Below are 10,092 nucleotides of genomic sequence, written 5' to 3'. Positions count from 1 at the left end.
GACATAATTTCCTTCTTGATAGTCAGTTTGGGTGCTTAAAATATTGCTGTTTTTCTGTCTTCATCTAATATTCTGCCTTTTTTGGATATTACATATCCCAGGTATTTAACCTGTTTTTTTCCAAAGTTGCAGTTTGTTTTTGTTGACTTTGTGACTTGAGTGGCTAGAAATTGTAGTAATGCTATGGTATCTTCTCTGCATTCTTGCTGTGTGGGGGCTGCCAGCAGAATGCCGTCTACATAAAATAAAATCTGGCTGCCTTTCGGTGGGATAAATCCCACCAGGTTACTTGCCATTTCCTGTGCGAATATTGTTGGACTCTCACTATATCCCTGTGGTAGTCACGGGTATATATACCTTTTCCCCTGAAATGTAAATGCAAACCAATGTTGGCTGTCAGGGTGTATCAGTTTTGAGAAAAATGCATTGCTAATATCTACCACAGAAAAATACTTCTGCTGAGGTTTCAAATCATTTAATATGATTCTCATGGACATAGGCAGGCATTAGGCTCATACCTCCTTTAATAAGGTGTGTGGATCTGGCACCGTAGGTGCTCTAGTTATAACTGCGTCATTTACAGCTTGTAAATCTTGGACCATACGCTATTCTCCATTTGCTTTCCTAACAGGAAATAAGGGTGTATTACATGGTGAATCGGGAGATTCTATCAATACTCCTTCCTTAAGTAAGGCTGCTATTATAGGTTTAATTCCTACTTCTGCATCCTTTCTTAAGGGATACTGTCTCTTCTGAGGTCTAAATGCTGACTTTGGCATGATAGTGACTGGTCCTGCTGTACGAATAAGTCCTACATCTGATTTCCCTGTTGACCAGAGAGTCTCTGGTATGCCTCAGAAGGCTTTTTCCTCTTCCTCTAGTAAGAGTGCTACTCAGCTATCCTCACTTGCCTGCAAGTGCACAGCTGGGTGTGTCTGTGTTATCCAATTCAACTTCTGCTTTTGTACTCCCAGTTCTGAAAGTTCTAATTCTGTCTGTTTTTCCCACCTTGTGACTTTTTCTCCTAGGTCTGCCCATTTCACATTCTTATCTTTAGTCAAACTGACATGTGGTAATCGATTAGATTTGTAAAGTGCTACAAATTCCTGGGGCAATGAACAGCTAACTACACTGTTTCCTTCTGTGTCCCAGTACAGATTACGTAATACTAATCTGTTAGCATGGTTTCTAAACAGTTCTTGCTCATATTCTTTATCAGGTCCTGGTTTGCTACAGTAATATACAGTACAATGCAACAAATGTTGTTTATCAGTGTCAAGGGAGGGGGATTTACTGATGGCTACATTCATCAGTTCTTCGGTTACTGCCCCTGGACCAGTCGTAACCAAGTCCTGGCTGTACCAATAAAATGTTTCACCCTCCGGTCGCACCACAAAAGTATCCATTTGTCGCTGTGCTTCCATACCCTGCATGGTTGCAACTACTGCTATGCCAAATATCTGCATAAGGTCTCTGCCCAAAAGATTTACTGGGCATTTTGCAGAAACAACGATTTTGCTTTTCTGGGTCATCCCTGAAACAGGTTCAGTTATCGCTATGTTGTTGGGGAGTGGCTCCCGATACAGCTGTCCATTAGCTGCTTTCACTAATATGTAATCAAGTGATTCTGAATTTTCTGGTAGTTTGGAAGGATGTATCAGGGTCCATGAAGCCCCTGAGTCACACAGGAATTTAACTTCCCTCCCCTCTACCAGAAGTGTAACTTCCGGTTTTGTGTCTGCTAAGTAGAGCTCTAGGCTCAATAATGCCAAGTCTAAAATTTCATTTTCTTCACCATCGGTGATTTTTTGTACTTCCTCTATTTCTTCTGTCACATTCTCTACTCCTTCTATCACATTTGCATTTGTCTTTTCTTGGTTATTCCCTTCTAGTGATTCTTGACTATCATATAGTCAGTCCTCACCCTCCTTGTCTTCTGTGGTTACCTTCTTATTTTGCCTGCAATCCCTTGCCAAATGTCCCTTTTTCCCACATTTAAAACTTTCACCCCTTTTCTTTCTCTCTTCAAACTCCTCTGATCGCTTATCAGATTGTTTGTTTCCCTGGGCATTTTTCTTTCCCTTCTTCCCGGACTGTACTAAGAAGACTTCTGCTCCGTCTTCTACTGCAAATACTTGAGTTTTATTTTTCTTTTTGCTATTAAAATGCCTTTCAGCATGTCTTGCATATTCAAGTAATGACTGTAATCTACTCGTACGATGATCTACCATGTGCTTTGTAATAAAACTACTTATGGGTGCAATACTACCTTTCAAAAATGCATTCTTTAGTTGCTGCTCATATGGGGAATCGTGTGTTTGGTCTTCAGGTACCTGCATTCCACAATGGTTATTAAAACACTCTAATAATCTGGCATAATATCTATCAACAGTTTCACCTTCATGTTGGATGCATTGATTAATGCAAGTCCACTCAGCCGTAGGCTTCCATTTCTCAGAGATTTGGTCTGTCAGACCTTTTACTCTGTTATCCAGTTCTGCTTTACTATGTGGGAGTGGCCTATGTTCTGCATCACGGGGATTCCAGTTGCCACTGATCATGTGCCAATCTGGACCTACGATTTTTCTGACTACTTTTTCTACTTCCTCTCCATTTAAATGGTAACTTAACCTCATGCCCTGTAAGTCTTCTAAGAATTTTCTAAAATTAACTTTTGGATGGGGAATTCCCTCTGTGGCTTTCCAGATGTCTCCCGGTGTCCACAGTCTATATACTAGAAGAGTTGGGTCCTGTCCTGCCTGTGGATTTGGTACTTCTTTGAGTGGACTTCTTCACTCATAGCTTGTGAATTTTTATTTATTTCATACAATTCAATATCCCCTCTTAAGTTGTGCGTACGAGACCTAGTCTCAACAGGATCTCTGACAAATGGTTTTGATTTCGCAGGGACAGTTAGATATAGCGGTGGTGGATCAGCTTGTCCACTCGCTTCATATTCTGGCAAGGGAAGTGGAGGGGGCAGAGGGGTCGATGCTATTACTAGGTTATTGTCTTCCTTGTCTAAAAACATTGCTTTTGAATTTTTAATCTTTTGGTCCCTGCGGTTTGCTTCCTCAAGCCACCTGTGTGCCTGAGGAACTCCCAATTGGCGTTGCTTTTTTACCTGACCTTTTGCCTCTGTTTTAAGCTGTTTGCAAGGCTGGCCTTAGGCATAGGCGAACTAGGCAACCGCCTAGGGCGCCGTACAGGCTGGCCTCATAAGTGGCGCAAAAATCACAAAAAAAAAACAAAGTTAAAAAGTGAAACTTTCTTCACTTTTTAACATTGTGCCTGATGCCCGTTTCTACACAGTAGCATTGCGCCCTCCCCCCACGACTGACAACATGAGCACACAGCAATAGAACGCCTCCCTCCCTACATTGTTCTTCCACCCCCCCCCCCCCCGCGTGATGTATGAGAGTGGCTGCTGTTGTCCAGCATTACTTAAAAGCATCCAGTCAGTGATGCTTTCGTTTTAGTGATGTCCCTGGCTACTGCCAATCGACAGTAACTTTCTGTCATTTTAAGGAATATGATAGTTTGTATAGATAAGTGTGTTAACCACATACAATTGCAATAGTGGAAAACAGTAAAAAATGCACTGCTGGATGGGTTATGCTGACGGGACCACCATCTAGTTACACGCTGGTTCGGGGCTCCTAGATGTACATTAACATGCGTGTCCTTGTTCTCTTATGCACTTGTCTGCTGAAATCAAGTTTTTTTGTTTTGTTTGTTTTAAACAGGAAATACGCTTAATGCCATCAAACCAGCAATCAAAATCAGAGACATGTCTTAAGAAGGTTTAATTAACCACAGTTCAAAACCCTGCAGAAGGTCTGCTGATACAAAAACCCTCACTAACACATGTGCAGGTACTGTGGTATCCTTTACATTCATGCTAAAACAAATTAAATCCCTCTCCATACCGGTCCGTTTACATGAAGCCAAGAACCGTAGACATTAGCATCACCAAAACACAAAGTCATCACAGAGCTAAGTTTTCCTTTAATAAACAAAAACCTCGTTTTTAACCAACATCACAACTGTAAACAACAGACAAGACTCTTGTCACAAGAGTCAGCAACACTGCATTTGTTAACAATTTCTGTACAATTTTAAATGTTAATATGCGTTCGCTTATTCTCAGAAATGAAATCGTACCTTTCGGTTTATCCATCTGGGCAAAGAAGCACATTATGCTAGAAGAAAGTGCAGGCGCAGCTGTCCGCAGTCCAGGTCAGTATGTTCCAAGTGCAATCCCAAGGGTATCCCAGCGAGTTTCTCACAAACACAGCTCTGTGAGTGCATGTGAATGCTGCCCCAGTCCAGGACACAAGCCCCTAGTTCCCAGGCTCTCTGCCACACACAGACAAACAGCTCCTCCCTGCAACTATTACATAAAATATAGGAAATAATTTTGTCCTAAAATCTCAGGACATTTGCCATTTTTACAATTTTTTTGCAGGACACAACTGCCCAAAGAGGGACGGTCCCTCGCAAAGTGGGACAGGTGGTAACCCTAGATGCAACCCTCTCCATTTATCCGGGCTTGGGACCGGCATATCTATACACCGAATCGAATATCTAAATTCTGTCTGTTATTCAGAATATTTATGGTTTTCTGGCAAATTACTGAGGAATAAAACCACTAAATTATGATAGACACGATTTTCAGACTTCATAACCTTCAGAAAAATGCATGCTAATGCATTCCTGTTACCTAGCATCCTTTGCTCCTCCCTTTATTTTAGGCTTTGTCTAGAAAGAGGTTGAGAGGTATGTGGTGATGTGCCACCATCCTACTATTAATAGATTGCACAGCCATAAATAAGCAGACCCCGGATTTCCGAAAGTTTCCAAATCCGGATTAATGGCTGTGACCTGACGCACACGGTCTCCAGGATAGTTATTTTCTGCAATAAAATTTGTAAGAAATTTCTGTAAACTGAGGGGGATTATAATATCTTGAAAATGAATGTTTCAGTAGAAAGAGGAGGAATTCCAGAATCTGGGTAGGGTAGAGTAGAGCAGAGGGGATTACTGGCTGCCCAGGGTACTAACTGGTGAGGGTTATGATCGGTCACTGTTGAAGAAGTACTTGACTGTTCCCTACAATTCAGAAGTGGGATTACTGGTTGTAGTTATTTAAGCAGCCTCATTGTAATACTGCAGCTGTTTAAATTATTTCAAAGACTGAAGTAAGTGTGTGTAAGTGTGTGTGCATGGAGGGGGGGGGGCAGCTCTTGTATTGTCAACTCATCATCTTTTTTGTCCTCAGCCTTGGAACGTATTTTTTTTTTCTCATTAGCTTGGGCTGGGGAGGGGGGACTCTGGTGGTATTATCCTGGACCTAACTGCCCCACATGCAGCACTGTTGCCTGCAGCAGAAATAAGACTGTCACACAAATAAGGAAAGATGCTGAATAAAATGTAAAAAAAAAAAAAAAGAGAGATGTTTTCATTACATAGTTGTCCTGAGACTTGATGGCTACTGACAATTGTGAATTATTTTTCTAATTGTAGGTCATCTGGTTTGTCTGCTCTTATAATTAGGCTTCGAGCTGTATTATCAGGTTGATACTTTTTAGTTTTAACCAGTCATATTTCAGGATTTAGAGACCATATTCGAAAGCAATTTATTTTCCCATTGTGTCATGCTACCCAGCTTGAACTAATGTTTGCTTTTCTTCTGTCCTAAATTAATGCTGGTATACTGCTGTAATTTATGATATGGGAAGAGCCTTCTCATTTATGGTAAGCCATTAACCATGCTATCTTTGTGTCATAGTTTCATAGGTGGTTACTAGGCTAATGACCCAAGAACCTTTACAAGCGTAGGCATGTTAATCCCAAGTTAACCCATTTAGCAATACATAAGTGAGTGAAGTTCATGGAGGTATGAGCCTAATGCCTGCCTATGTCCATGAGAAAATGGACATGACCCCAGGAGTGAACTTGCGATTACCCATCCATTGATGTAAGTTGTGCTTGAAGAGGGTCAGTGAGGGGCTTTGTCACACATGAATGGAAAGCTTGTTCCAGAGAATGGGTAGTTTCAGGGGGGAGGTATCTCTCTCCAGCATGATTTGTTCATATCCGTGCCTCAGTTAATATTCCCGGAGCAAGTCACTCTCATGTGGCTTGATTTGTGAATGTGTAAAATTTCCATCAGGGTCGGGTCATTGACTACCCTGTAAGCAAGACAAAGATCACCATTTAGTAGCCTGTAGGAGATAGAATCCAATTTGAAAGAACTGAAGTGGAGTTTGTGGGAGTGGCCCGTATGTGGGTGTGGCTCAAATAGGGGTGTGGTGTGAATATAGTGTGGGTGTGGCTCCAATAGGGGTGTGGTGTGAATATAGTGTGGGTGGGGCTTAAGGGGTGCCAGAGCAGTACTTTGCCTAGGGCGCCATTTCAGCTAAGGCCGGCCCTGGTTGTTTGACAAGTTTGATAAGTGAAGGTTTATCTAATTTGCCATCACATTTGTATTTATTAACCCATTTTGTATAGTACCTAACGTTATCGGCACGCTGTAATTACATATATTTTGCGTCTTCGGTTAATGGCGGATCTCGGGATCTTTTTGTGCACTTATTTCCCATGTTGCCTTAACTTAGTTAGAAATTGTTACGTAACCCTTCTTATCACGTGGTACCACGATTTTCTCTTTTTCACAGTTTATATAGAATAACTGCCTACCTATCCTGTTTCCCTGATCTATGACAAGACAGCAATCTTTTTTGTCCCTGATTTATACAAAATCTCCCTGACAAAAACAAATACTGCAACAAGTCCCTGATCTGAAACAAAGAAAAGCTAAATTCCTCCTTACCTGAGCCTCCATGATTGATCATCTCACCGGAACTGTTGACTCATCCTCCAATCACAGATCAGAAACAGTGGCTGGCCTCTTTTGAAGGATAATTCAGTTGGAGGTCTTTCAAAGCAGAAGAACCGATGTGGCCTCTTCCCCTTACGGTTTCATGCCACCGGGCCCATCTGACCTGAGCTAGAGCGAGAGTTTTCCGGTCTGAAGGACCAATCTGTCAAAGGAAAAATAAACCTCAAAAATGATCAATACATGGCAGGTTCAGGTTAAGGCACTTTAATCTTGCAGCAAGGAAACAAAAGCGTGCTAATACAGAGTTTGCCTAACTAAAATCAGGAAGTAAATTCATCTTTATACACTTTCTAACAAGACATTGCCTACCAAGCTGACGTAACAGATCACAAGTTTTAACATCATCATTACATAGCAGCTGTTTGTCCATGATTTTCTGCTTGCACTATCAATTTTATGAAAAACTTTCTAAGAAAAATAACGTGGCCTTGATGACCACCGGTTAGATACAACTTTCCACTATGTTATGTTCCATACAGCCTACCTTGACCTTGCAAAGGCCTTTGACACAATACCCCACTCGTGTATTGTAGAAAAACTTACCAGCTTAAATGTAAACCCATATGTCACAAGATGGGTTGCAAACTGGCTTAAGGACAGAACCCACAGGGTTAGAGTTGCTGGCGCTATGTCAGACTCCAAGCTGGTCACAAGTGGTGTCCCACAGGGCTCGGTCCTTGGCCCCCTATTGTTCGGCATCTACTTCTCAGAAGTACAGGCCAACATGGGAGGACTTTGGCTGACAAAGTTTGCAGACGACTGCAAACTGGGCGCCATAGTGGAAAGTGCATCGGACACGGATATCCTTCAGAAGGGACTCACGGAAACAGATAGCTGGTGCCATAGCCATGGCCTGAAGTTAAACGCCAAAAAATGTATAGTCATACCCTTCGGAAAAAACAAGGTAACCCCAAGCTACCATATAGGTGGCAATCCACTAAGCACAGAAGAGGTTATCAGGGACCTGGGGACCCAGGTTGACAGTGGCCTTTCTTTTGACACTCACGTTGCTAAAGTGGTTAGAAAGACCTTCTACATTGCCCACCTGATCATGAAGAGATTCACATCCAGATCTAGTGAGGTCATTGTTCCCCTGTACTCTTCACTTATCAGACCAATGATCGAGTACAATGCCCCATTCGGGATGAATCTCACCCGACATCTGCAGCAATTGGGGAGACCCAAAAGTTCCTCACCAAAAGGATAAAGGGACTCCAAAATCTGTCATATGCTGCCAGATTGAAGAAACTCCAGCTCTATTCAGTTGCATACCGTCTGCTCAGAGGTGACATGTGCCTGACATACAAGGCCATGTCCAACCCGGAATTAATGGACATGCTCCACCTCAAAAAATCCAAATCCACCAAAACCACTAGAGCAAGTGACTTAAACCTTAGCACGGATATAAATAGGACATGCTGGAGGGATAGATTTATCACTCAGAGACTCCCTATGCTGTGGAATAAAATCCCGATCCATGTGAGGCAGAGCACCTCGCTGGCTCTGTTCAAGAGAAATCTTAACCTGTAGATGGGAGATCGTAGGTTTATCTCGGGAATCATCTCTGTGTCACTGCTGGACAGAGGCACAACAAACTAATGGGCACAGTATTTTTTCATATAAGGGGTGGCGTAAGCCACAAAAATTTGGGCTAGGCTTATAAATGCCTTAGAGCAGATAGCCTAGTATAAACCTATGAACCTATGAACCTATTCAAGGTACTATAGCTAATTCGAGCACAAAGCAAGTACAGATTCTTCAAGCAGTCTTTTGTTTCATGTAGCTCTTCTTTTCTGCAGCTGTGCATGTTCTCATAACACGAACAGAGCTGATTGTTCATATTCAATCATATTATAGAAAACAGTATTGTTCTATTCATACACTATTCATACATTTTCCTGACCTAGCAGATAATCACTTGCCTCTCTGTACATTTCCAAAAGGCATAAACATGAATTTTGCTGTGCTAGCAAATACTAGGTCAGGGTGCATCTTGCAGTTTCAGAAAGCATACTGTGGTTTGAAAAATCATCTTATAATTTCATACAGAATTAAGCTGTACATAAAATAGAATGAAATGTGTTAACTCTTTTAGCTTCTAATAAGCACTAAACATACATATTAATACATATTTCTCTAACAGCCACCTCCTGCGTCTAACGGCCACACCACATTCAATCAATTCAGCTTGAACAAAAAAAAAAAAAAAGTGGCACAAACATTTGAAAAGAAGAAACAAGAGAAAAAACACAGAAGTGCATGCAGTCTGCAAATGTCCACCATACTGAAATGGAATTTCACAAACTGTTCATCAAATGTTTGAAATATAAAATAACTCATGGAAACTGGCTCACTGACAAACCCACACTGCGAAAGTAGCAGACTCCAAATCTGACTTCAGACCAGTGATGAGTGGAGTACCACAGGGTTCAGTCATGGGTCCTCTCCTGTTTAGTATCTACTTCTCAGAAGTATAGGCTAACACAGAAGGTCTCTGGCTAATGAAGTTCACAGATGACTGCAAACTAGGAGCCATAATCGAAACTCCTAATGATGTGGACATCCTACAAAAGGGCCTTATTGAGAAAGATGCCTGATGTCAAAGCCATAGCCTCAAGCTCAGTGCCAAAAAGTGCATTGTCATCCCTTTTGGTAAAAACTCTGTACCCGTGAACTACAACATAGGCGGTAGTCTACTTAGCACCAAAAGTATGATAAGAGACCTTGGGACACAAGTGGACAGTAGTCTCTCCTTTGATAATCACATCACCACAGTACTCAGGAAATCCTTCCATGTGACACACCTCATCACAAAAGGTTTCTCATCCAAGAAAAAAGAGGTCATTGTTCCCCTCTACTCACCATTCATTAGACCCATTATAGAGTACAGCACCCCTTTTGGTATGTACCTCACAAGACATCTACAACAACTGGAAAGGATGCAGAAATATTTCACAAAGAGGATTACCAGCCTCAAACAGATGCCCTATGCAGACCGTCTCAAAAAACTCCACCTTTACTCCGTCGCATATCGCCTACTCAGAGGCGATCTCTGCCTAACATACAAAGCTTTGTCAAACCTAGAGCTGTTGGACATACCCCACTTAAAGAAATCCCAATCTCTCTGAGCTACATGCACTAGGGACCTAAGCCTTGTCACCACAATAAACAGAACATGCTGGCGGGAT

Source organism: Protopterus annectens, chromosome 4.part0 (genome assembly GCF_019279795.1).
Source record: "Protopterus annectens isolate FY-2018-M chromosome 4.part0, PAN1.0, whole genome shotgun sequence".
NCBI classification, from domain to species: domain Eukaryota; kingdom Metazoa; phylum Chordata; order Ceratodontiformes; family Protopteridae; genus Protopterus; species Protopterus annectens.
This window is presented reverse-complemented; position numbering follows the sequence as displayed.